Source organism: Bubalus kerabau, chromosome 5 (genome assembly GCF_029407905.1).
Source record: "Bubalus kerabau isolate K-KA32 ecotype Philippines breed swamp buffalo chromosome 5, PCC_UOA_SB_1v2, whole genome shotgun sequence".
NCBI lineage: Eukaryota > Metazoa > Chordata > Mammalia > Artiodactyla > Bovidae > Bubalus > Bubalus kerabau.
In genome coordinates, this window is record NC_073628.1 from 83,241,870 (window position 1) to 83,262,500 (window position 20,631).

Genomic DNA, 20,631 nt, shown 5'->3' on the forward strand with positions numbered 1-20,631 from the left:
CTCAGGGTCAGTCTCCATTTTGGGGATAAGGACACTCAACAGAGTCAACAGCTAGGCCAGCCTTGGGGGTAGAATTCAGCGTTGGTAACCTCATGCTGATCCCATCCTTGTCACCAGAGCTGCTTTGTTCATGAGTCACTGAGCAAAGACAGAGGTGGCTGAGCAGGATGCTCACAGACATTCATAGGAGAAGCCATCTTAGTCACTTGATTGCTAAAGTACCTCTTTTTTGTGTGTGTGTTTGTTTGGTTGGTTGGTTTTCTTTTTACTAATTCACATGGAACACAAATATCTTCCTATCCTGTTTCTAAAGACATCTACCTACAGACCATCTTCAAGATTCTTTTTCCATGAATCTTACAATTGTGCCGCTAATCATTCCACCAAACCATTGGCCACATTTCATGAATTGGTATCGAGCTGGTCATTTGGCATTTCGCCTTAAAGGCAAAAGCAAACAGGCAATTACCCTGACTGAAGCTCTGCCTTTTACTGAAAAACAAGTCCCTATGCCCAACTTACAGGAAGGCTAAACAACAACAGAAGGTCAGGGTGTGGAGCCCAGAAAGACGTACTGAGGGCCCTGCAAGGAGAGGAGTGGCTCATGCCTTAAAAACCCCAAACTGCCTGAAAGCTCTCAGGGAAGCCCTTTCCTAGAAAGCTGAGGCAGGAGCATGGTGAGGTGTTTAAACATCTTGCTGTCAGAGCTCTAGATCTGGGGGCCAGGTCAGGGTCAGGTAACTGTTCCCGTAAATACCTCATGAGTGTTAGTTTCTGTTCTGACAAGAAAGGGCAGGTCCTGAGGCACGGCTTACCCTCCAGGGTCCAGTTCTGGCAGAGTGAGAGCTCAGCTGGCAGCGCCCTCAGCGCTGGGTCCTCAGACCCTGCTCAGCTGTCATTGCTGAGGGAGCCAGGCGCCAAACGCAACTGGCCCTCCGGCTCCTCAGGCCAGCCATGTGGGGGGTGTGGGAGCAGGTCTTGCAGATGGTATCCAGGGCAGATGGTGCTGCCAGGAGGTGGCAGAGGCGGGGAGAGGGTCACTGCCTCCTCAAGGCCTGGCCGCGGCCAGTAGAGGCCGCAGTGAGGGCTCTGGAGGGTCAACAGGACACAGACCCCCACATGTGCCCTGATGCCCCCACATCACCATTGGTCTGAGGCTGGATGAACTGGAGCATCCTGGAGGGGAGGCCAGGATTGACTCTTACCTCACTATCCACGTGACAACCCCTGCTCCGCTGACCTTGCCTGGTTGTCCCCACTAACAGTCACTCACTGACAGTTGCTTCCTTGGGGGGAGGAGCCCATTGAAAATGGCTGAACAGGACTTGCTGCCTGGTAACAGGGTGCAGAGTAATAGCTCACAGGTACGGCTGTGCTGAGGTCTGCTCTTGGCTGTGCTCTGTGACAAGTCTCCTGGTCGAGCCTCCGTTCAGCCCTGTCCTTTAGAGGTACCCCCAGACAGAAACTAGATGGCCCCAGCTGTCAGCTTTAGGTGGTCTCTTTATATCCCACAGTACTGTCTTTCCTGGGCTCAAGAATGTGATATATGAGTTGGAGCCATGGGGATGTGAGCTACCTCCTTCACACAAGCTACTTTTCCTCAGCCCTGCTCAAGCCCTGTCTCCTTCATTCCCACTTCCATTTGATAATGGAGCACTGTCACACGTGCCTGACTTTGTGCCTTGGTAGGTCAGAGTATCTTGCCTCATGATAAACAGGAATAGAAGTATAAATAAGAAGAAGAAGAAGATGCAAAATAATTTAAACATCCTATTTCTACTCACATGTACAAGCAATACTCATTAAGAGTCAGAGAATATTCAGCACCGAGCTGAAGCTTAATGTCTACACGCAGCAGTCAGACAGGAAGACTGCAGCGGACTGGACGCCCAGGGGCACCAGCTGCAACTGCTCTGCCACTAAAGTCCCACGGGTCAGCAGATCTAATGGGGCTCGAAGCACTACTGGCAGAGAGAGAGGTTACTCAGTGCCACTGCCATCACCGACTCGATGGACATGAGCTTGAGCAAGCTCTGGGAGGTGGTGATGGACAGGGAAGCCTGGCAAGCTGCAGTTCATGGGGTCACAAAGAGTCAGACAGGACTGCGCAAATGAACTGAACTGAACTGAACTGAAGTACACGGTCAGTTGTTTGGAACAATTACTTTGTTTTATGTTATATACAATTTTAATGAAGAAATTACTAAAAATGCTATGTGAGATAGAAAATAAATTTTAAAAGATATGAACTCTGAAATTAGGCTGTTTGAGGATGAATCTTTAGTTTACCATTTACTTGGTCTGTATCCTAGGAGTGGTTAGTCATCCTTTTCCTATCTTGTCTTCCTTAACTGAGACATAATAACATCTATTTCATAAAACTGTTGTGAAGAAAAAATTATGTGTGTGTGTTTCAACTAGTTGCTACATCTAATGAGTGTAAATGTAATTCTTATTATTCCTGTACACAAGGGAAAATATACAAAAGAAATTACAGAATTAGATTTCAATACAGAAAATAGGTGAGCAGGTAAGTTTGTTAAGTGTAATTAAATGTACTTTTATAGTAAAGAATAAAATAACTGATAAGACATAATAAATATCACTTCTTTTGATCAGAATATGAACCCAAACTTTCTGATATAAGACAGAAATGTGACCAAGAAGAACAGAAAGAACATCACTTGTTTTTCTCTACAGAGCGAACTAGACTGTACTTTTCTGTAAGAGTCCTGTGTCCATACAGACCTTACAAAAGGTATGGACTCACACCAGTCCAGATGAAAGAAAGAGACACCAAGAGTCCTGTCTGAGAAATGATGCAAACCACATTTTAATTCTATGAAAAGGAGTAAGGCACGTATCCAAGTGCAGAAGATTTTAAAACAAGAAATCTCATTTTTATAGAAAGAAACATAAAAATTGGATAACACTCATTCACACTTAGAAAACACATTTTGTGGATCTAAATTAATATAGTTAATCTTCCACCTTCAAGTGCAAATTTTGTTTACATTCCATCTTCTGATATGCATAAAAAGTACTGACTAGAACTTTTATTTCAGAACATCTATATAATGTAGAAAATAATCATTTTATGGAATATTTTTAACTTTTGCTTTTTGAAGTCACACAGACTAACCAAAATAAAACAAGCTCTTATTTATTGCTTGGTAAGGGAAAGCTGCATTGCTGTCACACCTAATTTCCTTAAGAAAGTTAAACGCTGTTATTCCGGAGACATCATGGCTGACATTAGTTTAGGATAATGAGGGTGTGTAATTTGTTTTGCGTAGATCGGCACTGTTGCAAGTAATGAACGAAGTTCTCAGGTGGGTCAGTGGTAAAGAATCTGCCTGCCAATGCAAGAGACACAGGAGAATTGGGGTTAATCCCTAGGTCAGGAAGATCCCCTGGAGGAGGAAGTGGTAACTCACTTCAGTCTTCTTGCTGGAAACATCCACGGACAGAGGAGCCCGGAAGGCTGCTGTCCTTGGTGTCACAATCAAACACACAGCATGCACTCAAGCAGAATAGTACATAGAAGCAGCCATTATATATTCCAGTCCATTGCTAAATTATGTTTTCTTAAACCTGAATTATCTGATGGAAGTAATCCAACTACAGGCCACTGGATTATGTAAGAAATAATTAGGTTAACATTATAACACAGTTCTTAAACTCGAATATACTTTTCAACTGGTAATGTAGGAGTTTTACAGTTTAAGTTTACAGTTTTACAATGCTTAATGTCAAAGAACTGTATCCATTTACTTGTAAATTTTTATCATCTTAAGAATGCTTTCCAACTTGTGACAGTTTGTAACAAATGTCACAAGTCGGATCCTTGTGTTTCTTAGTCATAAAGGTAAGGTATTTGACTAGGTAGTTCTTACTGTGGAACAAACACAGAATTCATGAATAGCTGAATACACTTATGACATGAACACTAATGATAGATAAAAGCTTACGCTGAATCTTCCCAAAGAATATCAGTTCCTCATAGCATTTCAATCTCCAGTCCTGTCTGTACAGGCCACAGTGAGAGGCACCAGTTTTCTGGTTCCTATAACGCATTTTGTAAATTTAAGTAAGTTAATTTTTATGTCACTGTAATTGTTCCAAAAGAAAAAAGGAAATAAAATATATGTAACAGAAACAGTTCAAACTAAAAAATGAAGTTGCTGATATACTATACATACGAGTACATATGATCACACAAGCAATGCTATTGAGAAGTTATCCACAAAACTAGAAAACGTAACATTTTCTAATCTAAATAAATCAGCATAGATTAAAATGTCATTAACTGCATAAAAATTCTCGGTGGTTCCTCAAAATCATAAATTAGAAGGCAATATGACATAGAATGACCCTTTGTATACAGTGTAGGCTACCTATTATATTGTGAAAGTATATCGTACTTATTTCCAATAATTGAAAATTGCTTTTTCTATCGGATTCTGAAGCAGTTCTGAAACTCAGCCCAAACAACTGGCACAGTACAGAAAGTTTTTTCTAGCTTTGATGTTGCCCTTTATTTAAAATCAGAGCAACTATAAACATGAAGAAAGCTAACAAGGACGGTTGGGTTCATATATGAAATAAATCCGAGAACAAGGAGTTTGACTATCACATGAGTATTGCTCCTTCTTGGTTGGTGTGCCAATTTATTGTTAGGATTATGGGGACCTCAGGTTAACTTAATACTCGAAGTCAGTATTTCCACTTCTATCAGTGAATAAAAGAAGGGAAAATAATTAAGTACTACTAAACATATCTCCCTGGATTGGGAAGATCCCCTGGAGGAGGAAATGTCAGCCCACTCCAGTCCTCTTGCCTGGAAAATTCCATGGACAGAGCAGCCTGGTGGGCACAGTTCATGGGGACACTAAGGGTTGGACACGACTGTGTGACTTAGCAATCACTCTCTCAAACATGTCTTAAAGCTGGAATTCCTTATGAGCTACTTAATTTCAAAATGCCAAACAGAAGAAAAGAAAAATAAAAAATCCAAAAGCTCTTGCTGACAATGAACTCTCAACAAAAGTTAAAACAAAACAATAAGAAAGGCAATCTTGAAAATCCAAATGAAGTTGACAGCTAAAAACTGATTTCTGATCAAATTAATCTGTAAAGAGCAACATTTCAAAGTCTTGAAATAAGTCTAAAAATGATGTTCAAAATTATATCTGAAAGCATAACTGACATTTAAATGAGTAATAAACTATGGAATAAAATAGAGTGAAATTAAACTACACTAGATCAGACATCTAGATTCAATACTAATAATACTTTGGTAGTTCTTGAAATTACTGGTAAATGTTCATTTTCTAACTATGCTTCAATATTTATATATACATATATATATATTGCATGAGAGTTAAAAATAGACTGTAAAAAGTAACAAACTCTGAATATGTTTTATTAATTATTTTATAGTTCTTATTTACCACAAATAAAGCTTATTAAAAACATGCCAGGTTAGAGAAATTGAAAAAGACACATGTACGCCACTGTTTATTAGAGTACTATTTACAATAGCCAGAATATGGAAGCAATCTAGATGTCTATGGACAGATGACTAGATAAAGAAGCTGTGGTACATATATACAATGGAAGATTATTCTGTCATAAAAGGAACACCTGAGTCCTTTCTAATGAAGTGAATAAACCTAGAGCCTATTACAGAGTGAAGCAAGTCAGAAAGAGAAAGATAAATATGGTATCCTAACACTGTGTGGATCACAATAAACAGTGGAAAATTCTGAAAGAGATGGGAATACCAGACCATCTGACCTGCCTCTTGAGAAACCTATATGCAGGTGAGGAAGCCACAGTTAGAACTAGACATGGAACAACAGACTGGTTCCAAAGAGGAAAAGGAGTACGTCAAGGCTGTATATTGTCACCCTGCTTATTTAACTTATATACACAGTACATCATGAGAAACGCTGGGCTGGAAGAAGCACAAGCTGGAATCAAGATTGCCGGGAGAAATATCAATAACCTCAGATATGCAGATGACATCACCCTTAGGGCAGAAAGTGAAGAGGAACTAAAAAGCCTCTTGATGAAAGTGAAATAGGAGAGTAAAAAGTTGGCTTAAAGCTTAACATTCAGAAAACGAAGATCATGGTATCTGGTCCCATCAGTTCATGGGAAACAGATGGGGAAACAGTGGAAATAGTGTCAGACTTTATTTTGGGGGGCTCCAAAATCACTGCAGATGGTGACTGCAGCCATGAATTTAAAAGACGCTTACTCCTTGGGAGAAAATTTATGACCAACCTAGATAGCATATTCAAAAGCAGAGTCATTACTTTGCCAACAAAGGTCCGTCTAGTCAAGGCTATGGTTTTTCCAGTGGTCATGTATGGATGTGAGAGTTGGGCTGTGAAGAAAGCTGAGTGCTGAAGAATTGATGCTTTTGAACTGTGGTGTTGGAGAAGACTCTTGAGAGTCCCTTGGACTGCAAGGAGATCCAACCAGTCCATTCTAAAGGATACCAGTCCTGGGTGTTCTTTGGAAGGAATGATGCTAAAGATGCAACTCCAGTACTTTGGCCACCTCATGCGAAGAGTTGACTCACTGGAAAAGACTCTGATGCTGGGAGGGATTGGGGGCAGGAGGGGAAAGGGACCACAGAGGATGAGATGGCTGGATGACATCACCGACTTGATGGACATGAGTTTGAGTCAACTCCGGGAGTTGGTGATAAACAGGGAGGCCTGGCGTGCTGCAATTCATGGGGTCGCAAAGAGTCGGACACTGCTGAGCGACTGAACTGAACGGAACTGAACACATATATATGAAATCTAGAAAGATGGTACTGATGGAAATATTTTCAGAGCAGCAATGCAGACACAGACATAGAGAACAGACTTATGGAAATGGGGAGAAGGGAGGAGGGAGAGGGTGGGATATATTGAGAGAGTAACATGGAAACTCACATTACCACGTGTAAAATAGATAGCTAGTTTGCTGTATGGCTCAGGGAACTCAAAAAGGGGCTCTGCATCAACCTAGAGGGGTGGTTTGGGGAGGGAGGTTCAAGAGGGAAAGGACATATGTATACCTATGGCTGATTCATGTTGATGTTTGGCAGAAACCAACAAATTCGGAAAAGCAAATATCCGTCTTTAAAAATAAATTAATTAAATAAACAAGCAAATTAAAAACATGCCAGGTGTTAGGGATTTCCCTGGAGATCCAGTGGTTAGGTCTCTCAGCTTCCACTGAAGCGGCACAGGTTCGATCTCTCGTTGGGTAACTAAAATCCCGCATGTCACTTAGTATGGCCAAAAGGTTAGATAGATAGATACATAGATAGATAGATAGATAGATAGAATGTGTTAAGGAATAAAAAGATTTATTAAATAAATTAAATAAAAATGCCAAGTTAGTTCTCTATAAATTCTGAATATAAAAACGCGAAAAAAGTGATCAGAAAATGAAAAATCATAAGAATAATATAACACAGAAAATATTAATAAACCACTTTGAAATTGCTCAGAAGTAACATTGAAGTTTAAAACAAAAATGTGCTCATGCAAAAATAAAGGTGATAAGTCTACAGTAACAATATCACTGATAGAAATTATTTTTCCTAAATAATCTCCAAAATAAACATCATTCCAATCAAAAAGAGAGAAGTACAAAGGGGGACTCCACCTACTAGACATCTAAAATATAAAACAACACTGGCTTTCCTGGTGGCTCAGATGCTAAAGAATCTGCCTGCAGTGCGGGAGACCTGGGTTCAATCCCTGGTTTGGGAAGACCCCCTGGAGCAGGGCATGACAGCCCACTCCAGTATTCTTGCTTGGAGAATCCCCATAGACCGAGGACCCTGGCAGCCTACAGCCCATGGGGTCACAAAGAGTCAGACTCGACTGAGTGACTAAGCACACACACGGAAGAAAAGATTTTATTTTTTTTAAAATTGACCTTAAATACTATGACAAATATGCAATGTAACTAAATCACCAATGTTAGTCTCAAAGATACACATTAAATGTGCACACACAAAAAGGGAAAAGACCAAGAGCATAATTGATGAAAACTTTGGACTGGCAGGTAATCTGCAGAAGAATAATCAAAATAGTCAGAAAACAAATAAAAGAATAATCAATTGCATTGATGATCAGGAATATTCAAATTAAAAGATTATATGATACCTTTGTCCACCTATAAAATGGAGTTACAATAGTCTAAAATACTAATTGTTAAGGCTGAGTGCTGAAGAATTGATGTTTTTGAACTGTGGCATTGGAGAAGACTTCAAGAATATCAAGTAAGTCAATCCTAAAGGAAATCAGTCCTGAATATTCATTGGAGGACTGATGCTGAAGCTGAAGCTCCACTACTTTGGCCACATGATGTGAAGAGCTGACTTCTTAGAAAAGACCCTGATTCTGGGAAAGTTTGAAAGCAGGAAGAGAAGGGGACAACAGAGGACGAGATGGTTGGATGGTATCGTCAACTCAATGGACCTGAGTTTTAGTAAGCTACAGGAGATGGTGAAGGACAGGGAAGCCTGGCATGCTGCAGTCCATGGGGTTGCAAAAAGTCAGACACAACTGAGCGACTGAACAACAAGGACGATGATACCACTATACACTTATTTAATATTGATTTAAAATAGTCTAAAATATTATTCTCTTATAAAAATGTAAAGGAAACTCTAACACACTGCTTGCATTTAAATAGAAATATTTTACGGTACTTTAGATTACATTTGGCTAATATCTGAGAAAGTTTAAGATGCCCTTGTACATGATCCCAAAACTCCACTTTCAGGTATATACCCTAGAATTGCTTTTATATAAAGGCTTAAGGACAAAAATGTTCACAAAAGAGTCTCTTAGGTCGGAAAAATTAGCATCAGTGTTGCAGTGAATACTGAATATGCATTAAATAGAATAGTGTGGAATGCTTCCATTGACCTCTTATTTCTCTCTGGTTCCCCAGGATAATTGTGATCTTTTTCTTTCACAAGATTTGACACCTAGCCTATGTGTTCACAGGTCATTATCAGAAGAGATGAATATTGGTTTCAACTAACCACACGTCTGTGGACATTCAACTTTCTTATTCCTTTCCTTCTAAGTCACCATGAATTCAGTATCTCTCCAGTCCCATGAATGGAATTGCCCTTTGGGGAAGCTGGACATGGAAGTAATGAAAAATGATCTTTATCAGTTTCATGACATCATGTAGCTGTCTTTTATTGGGCACTCATTTGTGCATAAACTAGAAAAGATATGTACAAGTTCGGGTCTTGCCTGCAACTGTTTCCCCACCCACAAATTTACACAACAGGCTGATATTCCCAAGGACTGCATCTGAGACTCTGACAAGGATTGGGCTAGCCATCAGACTGCTCAGTAGTTATATAATGCAATATTTTATGTATTTTAAAAACATGCCTAGTGAGAATGTTACAGCACAGGGAACTCTACTTAATGCTCTGGGATGAGCTGAATAACAAGGAAGTACAAAAGGGAGGGGATGTATATATACGTATGCTGATTCACATTGCTATACATTAGAAACTAACACAGCATTGAAAAGCAACCACATTCCAATGAAACTTCTTGAAAAATCACAAAAAAAGAAGGCTAGGATAAAAATTTTTATCAACTAGATCACCTTCAAATATCAGGGGATAATTCATATATTTGTGTGTGTGAATATACACATATATATACATCTGTCTATCCCTGGTGGCTCAGACGATAAAGCTTCTGCCTGCAATGCGGGCGACCTGGGTTCAATGCCTCGGTCGGGAAGATCTCCTGGAGATGGAAATAGCAACCCACTCCTATATTCTTGCCTGGAAAATCCCATGGACGGTGAAACCTGGTAGGCTACAGTCTATACGGTCGCAAAGAGTCGGACACGACTGAGTGACTTCCCTTTCTTTCTTTGACTTTACACATCTGTATATACATATGTGAGTGTGTGTGTGTGTGTGTGTGTGTATGTATGTTTCTCATACACTTTCCTCTTCAGAAGATTTACCCCATAAATATTTACATTTAAATTTGTATTTGAAGGAGTAATGAGAAGAAAAATTACACAACTACATGGATGTTAAGTTATATGAGAATGAATATGACCAAGTATATAATAATTTGTTTTCTTGAAAAATTAATCCAGGATAAAAAGAGAAAAAATAGAAACCATATGCTACAGAAGTGATTCCAGGAAAGAGACCCTTAAAGCTGGAATCTGGAATACGTTGTCTAATCTGGTTAGGTTAGAGGATGGCAATGGTTTATTTTGCACGGAACTGGGAGAGTGGAAGTCAATGTAATTCAGTGGCAAACAACAGCAACAACCACAAAACTTATCCCTTGTACTCTTCTGGAATCATGCTATAGGTTTTGGGCCAAAGAACATCTTCTGTGGGCACGCTCAGAGTCTCTAATTTCTTGGAAATGCAGAAAACACATCTATCTGAATTTAAGTTCTCCATTTTAATCCTGAGAGTAGCAATATTATAATGTAATTTCAAATGATCATTGGCTTGAAATTTCTAGTTTGGATTGGGAAAGAAGGCCCTGAGAATGAGTTGTAACTTTGATAGACTCCTGTCAACCTGCTTACCTCCCATCTCTCTTCCACCCCTTCTCCCTCCTTTGGGGAGATTAGAGGACCCTTCCGTTCCTTGTTTTGTCATTAAGTCATGTCCAACTCATTGGTGATCCCATGCACTACAGCCCCCTAGGTTTCTCTGTCCATGGGATTTCCCAGGCAAGAAGACTGAGGAGGGTTACCGTTTCCTTCTCCAGGGATCTTCCCAACCCGCAGACTGAAGCGGGTCAGCCTGCTTGGCAGGCTAAACCACCTGGGAAACCCTAGAGGCCTGTGTAATGGACATGAGTTTGGGTAAACTCCAGCAGTTGGTGATGGACAGGGAGGCCTAGCGTGCCGCAGTTCATGCGGTCATAAAGAGTCAGACACGACTGAGTGACTGAACTGAACCGAACTGATGTATCAGTTTGGTTCAGTTGTTCTGTCATGTTTGCCGGTACTGCTGCTAAGTCGCTTCAGTTGTGTCCGACTCTGTGCGACCCCAAGACGGCAGCCCAGCAGACTTCCCGGTCCCTGGGATTCTCCAGGCAAGAACACTGGAGTGGGTTGCCATTTCCTTCCCCAATGCATGAAAGGGAAAAGTGAAAGTGAAGTCACTCAGTCCTGTCAGACTCTTACTGACCCCATGGACTGCAGCCTACCAGGCTCCTCCATCCATGGGATTTTCCAGGCAAGAGTACTGGAGTGGGGTGCCATTGCCTTCTCTGTCTGTCATGTCTAACTCCTTGTAATCCCGTGGAGTGCAGCACATGAGGCTTCCCTGTCCATGACCAACTCCTGGAGCTTGCTCAAACGCATGTCCATCGAGTCAGTGATGCCATCCTACCATCTCATCCGCTTTTGTCCCCTTCTCCTCCTGCTTTCCATCCTTCCCAATATCAGGGCCTTTTCCAATTAGTCGGTGCTCCGCCATCAGGTGGCCAAAGTATTAGAGCTTCAGCCTCAGCATCAGTCCTTCCAAAGAATATTCAGGGCTGATTTCCTTTAGGATGGACTAGTTGGATCTCCTTGAGCTCTCAAGATCTTGAGAGTTCAAGGGACTCTCAAGAGTGTATATACATACATACATTTTCAGAGAATATTGTATTTTGCAAAACATTAACATACATCATCATAGCCGTCAATACAACCATCTGATTAAGTAGTTTTTTTTATTATCAAGATTAGTAAACACAATTTTCGGAGAAGGCAATGGCACCCCACTCCAGGACTCTTGCCTGGAAAATTCCATGGACGGAGGAGCCTGGTAGGTTGCAGTCCATGGGGTGGCTGAGAGTCAGACACGACTGAGCGACTTCATTTTCATTTTTCACTCTCATGCATTGGAGAAGGAAATGGCAACCCACTCCAGTGTTCTTGCCTGGAGAATCCCAGGGACACAGGAGCCTGGTATATCAACTGCTGGTATCATCATCATTTACCACCAGATATCAAGGCTCTTATAAACCATTGGTAAATAAGATTGTGAAGCATTAGTATAAAAAGAGGAAGAAAAACAAATGGCCAGTAAAACAGAAGACAGACAAACATATATTAATACTTTACAAAGTTATGTTATGTGTAAGAAATGTTCCACTGCAGTGAAGTGAGAGGAAATTCTACTATTTTTAAGAAATTGAATGAGTTTGTTTAAATAAGCACACACAAAAAATAATAATAATGTAACCACCTACCTCATACTAAGGGCTTCCCAGGTGGCTCAGTGGTAATGATCCACCTGCCAAGCAGGAGACAGGGGACACAGGTTCTATTGCTGGGTTGGGAAGATCCCTTGGAGGAGGAAATGGCAACCCATTCCAGTATTCTTGCCTGGAAAATTACATGGACAGAGGAGGTTGGAGGGCTATAGGCCATGGGGTCATAAAGAGTTGGACTTAGTGACTAAACAACAACAGCAACCTCACCCTAAACACAGAAATATATTCTAGATAGATTATAGAGATAAGTGCAAATAAAAATAGAATTGTCTCTTAGAAGATAAAGCATAAGGAAACATTTTCAAAATCTTGGAGTAGGAATTATTTCTTATCCAGGATTTGAAAAGTAATAACTACACAGGAAAATAAAAGGAACTGAAATATATTATGAATAAGAACTTCTGCTTACCAAATGCATTTTCTGAGTAAATACACAGGCCAAAGTATGAAGAAACTTATTTGAAATATATATTATTCTAAGAAAAGACTCATAGTCCCAATTATTAAGAAGTTTAATGTACTAATACGGCAAATAACCCAACAAAAGTTTGGCCAAAAAAAGTGATGACCCAAAAGCTTACTTGCATAATATCATTAGTCATCAGGAAACATATGTATTCAAGAAAATTAGGACCCATTACATACTCAACAGGATGAATAAAACAAAAAAGAAAAAAAAAATTACCCAAAGGTGATGAATGTATTAAACACCTGAAATTCATCTCTGTTACTATTTGGAGTGTAAATCTGTAGTATACGTTTGGAAAACAATGCAGCAAAATATCTTTATATTCATGAAACAAATTCAAATCATTCTACTCAATCAGCTGATAGTATACATAAGGGTCAGCGGTTCCAACCTGCCTCTCAAAATCCTTTAACAGGTGTGGACGTGTTTTTGTTTAAAAATAGCAATATTCCTACTTGAAAACTAGGTGGCCGGCCGTGACTCAGTCTTTGTGATCACCAGACAGCGCGCGTGCCCCTGTCCCCCGGCCCTCCCTGTGCGTGTTTATTGCTCTTCCCCGTCACTTCCAGCTTTTCCCCGCTCCCGGCCCGCCCCACACCGGTGACCGCCCAGTGCCCCCTTACCCTGTTTAGGACCTAACCCGTCTCACCTCATGTGGTGTCCTTCCCTGGCCTCCATGGCTGGTGGTGTCTCCGGGCACAGAAGTGCCCTCGGTCCCCGAGGGGGGAAGCTGGGCACAACAAGTTGCACGTGAGGGCTGTGGAGGCACCGGTACATGGCTGGAGAGTGCTCTCCCGGGCCACTTGTGGCTCTGGGTGTTGGCGGTGGTCGGCTCAAGCCCCGATAGGGGAGCTCCATGGGGGCCAGGAAGGGCAATAGACATCCTGGGTGCCAGGGGAGCGCTCCTGCGCTGGAGGTTTCTTGCGGTCAGATTCCGTGGCGTGACCCAGAAGCAGCTTCGCTTCCGGGTCATTCACAATGGCTTCCGGGCCCCTCGCAGTAGCTGGCAGCCACCCGACCTGCACTGTCGGTTCTATGCCTCTGCTGCATCTATGCCACGTGGGCTACGTGGCAGCACTCCATTTGTGCCTCGTTCGTCCTATCCTCTGATCCCTGGGCCTGCGCCCTGGTGCTTCTCGCTTCCCCGGCCCGCCTTGCCCCGTCTCCATTGCCCTTTGCCTCCTTCTGTCCGCTGATGTTGTCGCGTGCTGGACCAGGAAGAGCGCCTAAGCCCCCGGCACGAAGCCCCCTGCGGTGCGCTCGTCCAAGTGTGCACAGGTCACCGGCTGGCTACCATGCCTATACCGCCACCCCTGGGGAGGGGGGGTGGAAGTGAGGGGCCACGGCCGTCCCTGATGTGCCCGACTGGTGTCCTTAGCCCCACTTCCAGCGCCCGGGCCCTCGAGGAGGGTCTCCCCATCAGAACTTTGGGGAAGGATGCTGCATCCCTAGTGGATGGAGTGTGGGGGATCCTTCGGCCTCCCCATGGGAGGAGCAGATCACCCGGCCTCGGCTGATCACCCTCCCCCTTCTTCAATTCGTGGAGTTTTGCTGCCACGGCCCTTCACCCCACGCCAAGCACGCCAGGCGCCCTGTGCTCACTTGGATACCCAGGTGGCACAGTAGAAAAGAATCAGCCTGCTAATGCAGGCAATTGCAAAAGATGCAAGCTCGATCCCTGAGTGGGGGAGATGCCCTGGAGGAGGAAATGGCAACCCCCTCCTGTATTCTTCCCTGGAAAATCCCTTGGACAGAGGAGTCTGGCGGGCTGCAGTCCAAGGGGTCGTAGAGTCGGAGAGGTGGACACGACTGAGCACAGGCACATATACGCATGAGAAAAAAGAGAATCCCAGTTACAACTCAACCGTTGTGTAAAGAGTTTTGTAATTGGCTTTCCAGAAATGCCACCTTTAGTAGCTGACTTAGTAGAAGGAGGACCCGGATTACACAGGAGGCTTGAGAATGTGGCTCCCGTATCCAGTAGGAATTTAACAGGATGGCCTCTTCTAGTTAGAGTCACCTGAGGCTCCTGTGTGGTAATGAGGACAGAAGCCAAAGTGGGAAGCCCTGGGCCCCGTGAATCTTGATCTTGTGTCTGAGTTTCTGACCCCTGAAACCTACGTCCCTGGGGATATTACTCTTCCAGTGATCTCCCTTGCAAGTGGGGCAGGGCCTTGGTGGTGGCCTCTGCTTGCCTTGGGGGCATTGTCTCTTAAAGTGTCCATTCTTGCCACAACAAAAAAAGACTTCAGGTTTTTGCTTGTATCCTCCCACCTTTGTAGCCCTAAAGTTAACTCCCTTTAGGGCCATAAGGAGAGCTTTGACCTTTCTCTTATCTCTATTCCCTTTTTCTTTAGGTTCTTCCTGATTTCTGTTTAAGAATACTGATGTGGCAGCTCTTACCAGTGTAGGGTAAGGGAGTTAGAGGAGGCGAGGTTCGGAAAAAGAAGGAGACCGGCACTTTACGGAACGGATTCACCTTTAATGAGGCAAGAAGGGGCAGCATCAGATTAATGACCTGCTGCGCTAACCCAAGAAAAGAGTAAGTATATATAGGCATATATGTGGACATCTACTGTTACGGGTGCCTGTTCTTCTCCAAGGTTGTTTGGAGTGAGTGAAGTCTCTCAGTCATGTCCAGCTCTTTGTTACCCCATGGACTGTAGCCCTACCAGGCTTCTCTGTCCATGGGATTTCCCAGGCAAGAATACTGGAGTGGGTTGCCATTTCCTTCTCTAGGAGATCTTCCTGACCCAGGGATTGAACCCGGGTCCTCTGCATTGTAGGCAGACACTTTACCGTCTGAGCCACAGGGAAGCCAGGGAAGTCTTCGGAGTAGGTATTTCTTAAACAGCTGGGGCAAGGAATTCTGGAGACCAGCTGGGACCAGTTAGGAGCTGGGTGTGATCAACCTTATTGTCCATTTTTTTTTCTTCAGGTCAGAGTTCTTTGTTTTGCATAGAATGGTGAGGAGGACCTAGAAAGGCCAGCTTTAGGAGTTTCCTCTGACTATCTGGAGCCGACTGATTAATAAATTTCTCTTTAAGAATAAGAAAGCTGTGGTACATGTACACGATGGAGTATTACTCAGCCATTAAAAAGAATACATTTGAATCAGTTCTAATGAAGTGGATTAAACTGTAGCCTATTATACAGAGTGAAGTCAACCAGAAAGAAACAGACGAATACAGTATAGTAACGCATATATATGGAATTTAGAAAGACGGTAATGACAACCCTATATGTGAGACAGCAAAAGAGACACAGATGTATAGAACAGTGTTTTGGACTCCATGGGAGAGGGAGAGGGGGATGATTTGGGAGAATGGCATTAAAACATGTATGCTATCATATAAGAAACGTATCGCCAGTCTAGGTTCAATTTAGGATTCAGGGAGCTTGGGGCTGGTGCACTGGGATGACCCAGAGGGATGGTATGGGGAGGGAGGTGGGAGGGGGGTTCAGGATGGGGAACACATGTACACCTGTGGCGGATGCATGTTGATGTATGGCAAAACCAATACAATATTGTAAAGTAAAAAATAAATAAACATGTTAAGTTAAAAAAATTTTAAACATTAAAAATAGCAATCAGTGAGGCAGAAAAACAATGAGAAGATGGTTCCCAAGATGCTAATGAAATAATATTCTCAAAAAGAAGTAAAGTATATATTTTAAAATGCATACAAAATGTTGAATATGTATAAAACAGAATGTTAACAGTAGTTGTTTTAATGCAGTAGATGTGTCAGTGATTTAATTTTTGGTTTTTTGTTTCTATTTTCCAAAAATGTTCTGCAATAAATTCACAACACTATTGTAACATGAAATGAGAAATATAAAACTAGTTTTGTAAATATCAGACCCTTTCTTGATCTTCTGTAAACTCGATGCATGATACAGGATGCTTGGGGCTGGTGCACTGGGATGACCCAGCAGGATGGTATGGGGAGGGAGATGGGAGGGGGGTTCAGGATGGGGAACACGTGTACACCCATGGCGGATTCATGTTGATGTATGGCAAAACCAATACAATATGGTAAAATAATTGTCCTGCAATTAAATTAAAATAAAAAAAAAACAAGTCAATAAAATGAAATCTTAAAATTTCCATTCTCTCTGGAAGATGCCATAGCTAAGCATCTTAATTTCAATATAAGAAGATTGTTCTTGGTACTCTGATTCATCTACCACAACTGAATAGCCTGTGGCCTGACCCTAAGAGGACACAAGGTTCAGAGACTTAATTATTACAAACAGTATGTCTTCTGTTTTAATTTTCTAACGGAGAGTAACTCTAAGACCCTTATGCAGGGAACTGACTTATGTTTCATGGCCTTGAAAAATGTTGCCACCTCAGTTAAATTAACGGTCTAACAGCTTTGACCATTTGGGGAGAACTGTCAGTAGTTAGATGTCCTAAATGTGGCCAGTTTCATATGAGCATTGTTAAGACATTACAGGACTTCCTCAGTGGTCCAATGGTTAGGACTCTGAACTTTCACTGCCCAGGCCCAGGATTGGATCCTTGGTCAAGAAACTAAGACCCTGCAAGCCACAAGGTGTGGCAAAAAAAGAAAATAACCCCACCTCCCTTCTGAAACATTGTTAAACCTCAGAACTAAGTTGTGCTTGTCACGGACATCATACTTAGGAGTTTTTCTATCACATCAAAATTTTCATTGGCACTACCAAATTTTAGAGCTAATGGATTTTGTACTATATATATATTTACTACATATATAGGTTTACTATATATAAGTATCATAAATGGCTTAACTTTTTCATAGAATTTGTCCTGTGAATTTTCAGCCTTATCATGACACTGAGTAATGCTGTGTGTCTTCAATAATGTTGTTTTTGGTTGTGGAATGTGGGGCATACTTTTTCTCCCACATTCAAGAGAGAACCCCTTATAAACTCTCCATTCCTAAAACCTTTTAATAAACAGAGGATATTTTTCAATTCCTATGCAATTAGATTTTATAGAATAGTTATTATATTTTTCATATTGATATTTTATAAATCTGGGGAATTTCCAACTATTCTGAGGAATACCACTGGAAAAAAACAAACAAACAAAAAAATCAAATAATAATTCCCTGTACTACTTTGGGTTCTTATCTTGGCAGTGAAAAACACATTTCTAAGAAAAGTTAATTTCAACAACAGTAATATCTTTAAGGTAAATATTTCCCGTAAACTTGCCTATCATACAACCATACAAAAACTAGATAGATTTAAAAAAAAAGTTAGAATTTTTTATCTGATTGGTCAGAGCCAAAGGGCAAGTGATTCTTTTTTTTTTTTAAATATTAAACTAATATATAAAATAGAGTGAAACCTACTTTTGTAGTCTGTAAGTCAAAGCCATCTCATAAATGATATTATATTTATCATAATAAATTTTATTTTTTATGATATACTTTCCAGTTTATTTATTCTTTAAATTTATAATGGTTTTGATTTGCATTTCTCTGATAATGAGTGATGTTGAGCATCCTTTCATGCGTTTGTTAGTCATCTGCGTGTCTTCTTTGGAGAACTGTTTAGTTCTTTGGCCCATTTTTTGATTGGGTCATTTATTGTTCTGGAATTGAGCTGCAGGAGTTGCTTGTATATTTTTGAGATTAATTCTTTGTCAGTTGCTTTGTTTGCTATAATTTTTTCCCATTCTGAAGGCTGTCTTTTCACTTTGCTTATAGGTTCTTTCATTGTACAAAAGCTTTTAAGTTTAATTAGGTCCCATTTGTTTATTTTTGCTTTTATTTCCATTAGTCTGGGAGGTGGGTCATAGAGGATCCTGCTATGATTTATGTTGGAGAGTGTTTTGCCTGTGTTTTCCTCTGGTTTCTGGTCTTACGTTTAGATCTTTAAACCATTTTGAGTTTATTTTTGTGTATGGTGTTAGAAAGTGTTCTAGTTTCATCCTTTTACAAGTGGTTGACCAGTTTTCCCAGCACCACTTGTTAAAAAGAGATTGTCTTTTCTCCATTGTATCTTCTTGCCTGTTTTGTCAAAGATAAGGTTTCCATATGTGCGTGGATTTATCTCTGGACTTTCTATTTTGTTCCATTGATCTATATTTCTGTTAAATTTTCAAACCCTAGCTTCAAACAATATTGAAAACAGATTAAGAAAAATTACTAACACCTTTTTGGATATTTTCTTTTTTCAAACGATAGCGAATGGTGGTTTATTTTTTTTAATAAATTCTGTACAATTTAGAAATACTTTCCATATACGCTATTCTTGGACATTTTCTTACAATGGTAAATATTCAGAGCACTTCACAATATTCCACAATGACATTTTTAAGTTTGTTTTCCATTCTATTCTGATCTATTGTGTATATCTGTTTTTGTGCACATTAAGGAAAATGTCAAAGTGGTTTAGTAGTACATTTTCATTACAAAAGGTAAGCTTCCATAAAGGAAGAACTGTGAAAAAGATCAAACAGTATCAATTTTCTGTTTTATAGCCCTCCAAAGCAACCTGTGGAATTAAATAATTGCAATTTTGACTTCTATTGCAAATGATCAATCAGCAGAGACATATTAAAAACTCTTATTATGACTGACAAAGAAGATACAATTGGCCAACAAAATGGCCAGAGATTGATCTTAGTTTTTAAAATCTTTATTTGCTCAATGACAGATATAAGTCTTGGGGATGAACTCGGCAGGCAGAGAAGATGTCTAAAGCAAAGGCACCCCTGTGTGGATGTGCCTGCCAGGAACAGTGAGGAAGTCAAGGAAGTTGACATAAACTGAGGTGTTAGGTGGTGAATTTGCAGAAGTCAACAAGAACACAGATGGCCTGACCTGAATTACTGTGTGTGTGTGTGTGTGTGTGTGTGTTTAGATCTGTTTAATCAGAAAGGGGTTAGGAAAAGTAGCAAGGTATATATCTGTGTGTGATCTTATTCTTCCCTACTAACAGTGCTAAGGAGAAGGCAATGACAAGCCACTCCAGTATTCTTGCCTGGGAAATCCCATGGACGGAGGAGCCTGGTAGGCTACAGTCCATGGGGTCGCGAAGAATCGGACTCGACTGAGCGGCTTCACTTTCATTTTTCACTTTCATTCACTGGAGAAGAAAATGGCAACCCACTCCAATATTGTTGGCTGGAGAATCCCAGGGACGGCAGCCTGGTGGGCTGCCGTCTATGGGGTCGCCCAGAGTCGGGCACGACTGACATGACTTAGCAACAGCAGCTTAGCAGCAGCAGCTTAGCGGCAGTAACAGTGCTAGATTCTTTATCTGATTCTTGGAGTTGCCTGAGAGCTCAGTTGGTAAAGAAACCACCAGCAGTGCAGGAGACCCCAGTTGCATTCCTGGGTTGGGAAGACCTGCTGGAGAAGGGATAGGCTACCCACCCCTGTGTTCTTGGACTTCCCTTGAGGCTCATTTGGTAAAGAATCTGCCTGCAATGTGGGAAACCTGGGTTCAATCCCTGGGTTGGGAACATCCCCTGGTGAAGGGAAAGGCTACACACTCCAGTGTTCTGGCCTAGAGAATTCCATGGTCTGTATAGTCCGTGGGGTGACAAAGAGTCTGACATGAATGAGCCACTTTCACTTTCACTTTTGATTTCATTAAATAACTCTCCGTGTTAGAAATTTTCTCTCTTTTACATGTGAAGAAATGGTCTTCAGATTCTTTTTTTTCTGTTTCTTAAACCACATCCTCTTACCACCTGCCAAAACAGTCTTTCTAGGATCCCAGGGAGGCCAATGAGAAGTGCTAAAGAAGGCCTTCAAGGCAGGATGGTGTAGATAGGGTGTGGACATTGGCCCCAGATTTATCTGGGTTTGAATCCCAGTGTCACTACTAGTTAGCTAAATTGACACTTATTCACAG

General features: G+C 41.3%; 2 long non-coding RNA genes across 3 annotated transcripts in view; one reads left to right on the top strand and one right to left on the bottom strand.

Annotated features, from left to right (window-relative positions):
* Nucleotides 1-2,835: 2,835 nt before the first annotated feature.
* On the bottom strand, nt 2,836-13,749 carry LOC129653949 (uncharacterized). The gene is made up of 3 exons (XR_008715305.1): nt 13,418-13,749; nt 12,276-12,411; nt 2,836-3,356 (listed from the first exon to the last, which is right to left on the bottom strand). It is a non-coding gene; the product is annotated as an uncharacterized LOC129653949 (long non-coding RNA).
* Nucleotides 13,750-13,921: 172 nt separating this feature from the next.
* The window catches only part of LOC129653950 (uncharacterized), a 12,995-nt gene continuing 6,285 nt past the window's right edge, over nt 13,922-20,631 (top strand). For both annotated transcript variants that reach the window (XR_008715307.1, XR_008715306.1), the window contains exons 1-2: nt 13,922-14,046; nt 15,126-15,310. This is a non-coding gene — a long non-coding RNA (uncharacterized LOC129653950). The remainder of the gene's footprint in view (nt 14,047-15,125; nt 15,311-20,631) is intronic.